Source organism: Cebus imitator, unplaced genomic scaffold (genome assembly GCF_001604975.1).
Source record: "Cebus imitator isolate Cc_AM_T3 unplaced genomic scaffold, Cebus_imitator-1.0 Scaffold59, whole genome shotgun sequence".
Classification (NCBI taxonomy): Eukaryota; Metazoa; Chordata; class Mammalia; order Primates; family Cebidae; genus Cebus; species Cebus imitator.
Window position 1 is genome coordinate 376,152 of NW_016107374.1, and position 1,103 is coordinate 377,254.

Below are 1,103 nucleotides of genomic sequence, written 5' to 3' on the forward strand. Positions count from 1 at the left end.
GCCTCAGCCTCCCAAAGTGCTGGGATTACAGGCTTGAGCCACCGCACCCGGCCTAATTAACTTATTTTTGAGACGAGTCTTGCTCTGTTGCCCAGGCTGGAGTGCAGTGGGGCGATCTTAGCCTACTACAACCTCCACTTCCCAGGTTCAAGTGATTCTTCTGCCTCAGCCTCCCGAGTAGCTGGGATTGCAGGCACCCACCACCATGCCCAGCTAATTTTTGTATTTTTAGCAGAGACGGGGTTTCACCATGTTGGTTAGGTTGGTCTTGAACTCCTGACTTCAAGTGATCCACCCGCCTCGGCCTCCCGAAGTGCTGGGATTACAGGCATGAGCCACCACACCCGGCCCCTGTCTTTTCATTTATTCACATATCCCATATTAAGTGTTGATATGGACCAGATTCTTCGGGCTCTGGGATGCAGCAGTGAATGAGAGCTGCGGTCCCTCCCCTTACACATCCTACATTCTTATGAACCAGTGAGCCAGCAGCGTGATTTCAGAAATGAACTGAGTGATGTCATAGGCTGATCGGAGGTGGGGCAACTTAGAGTAAAATAAGTCAGGGCAGGCACAGCTTGGTTGACCCCTAAGTGATCTGCAAAGCCTGGGAAGATTGTTTCTGGCATAGGGGGCAGTGATGCAAAGGCCCTGGGGTCCTTTTAGCTCATGTTTGGGAGCAAAAAGATGCTGTTGTGGCTGAGTGCCACAGGGGAGATGCCCTAAGAGGGGTCCTCCCACAGCATCAGCCCCACGTGGGAAGGACCAGGTCCCCATGCCCTGGCACACACAAGGAGATCTATTCACAGCAGCAGAAAATGTACAGCTAGCTGGGTGTGGTGGCTCATGTCTGTCATCCCAGCACTTTGGGAGGCTGAGGTGGGCAGATCACGACATCAGGAGATCGAGACCATCCTGGCTAACATGGTGAAACCCCATCTCTACTAAAATACAAAAAATTAGCTGGGCGTGGTGGTGGGCTCCTGCAGTCCTAGCTACTTGGGAGCCTGAGGCAGGGGAATCGCTTAAACCCGGGAGGCAGAGGTTGCAGTGAGCCGAGATTGCACCACTGCACTCCCGCCTGATGGTAGAGCAAGACTCCA

At 53.3% G+C, this 1,103-nt stretch overlaps 1 protein-coding gene across 5 annotated transcripts in view; it reads left to right on the top strand.

Moving 5' to 3' along the window:
• CELSR1 (cadherin EGF LAG seven-pass G-type receptor 1) overlaps positions 1-1,103 on the top strand; it is a 179,705-nt gene that overhangs the window by 100,471 nt on the left and 78,131 nt on the right. The gene's annotated exons all lie outside the window — the stretch shown is intronic.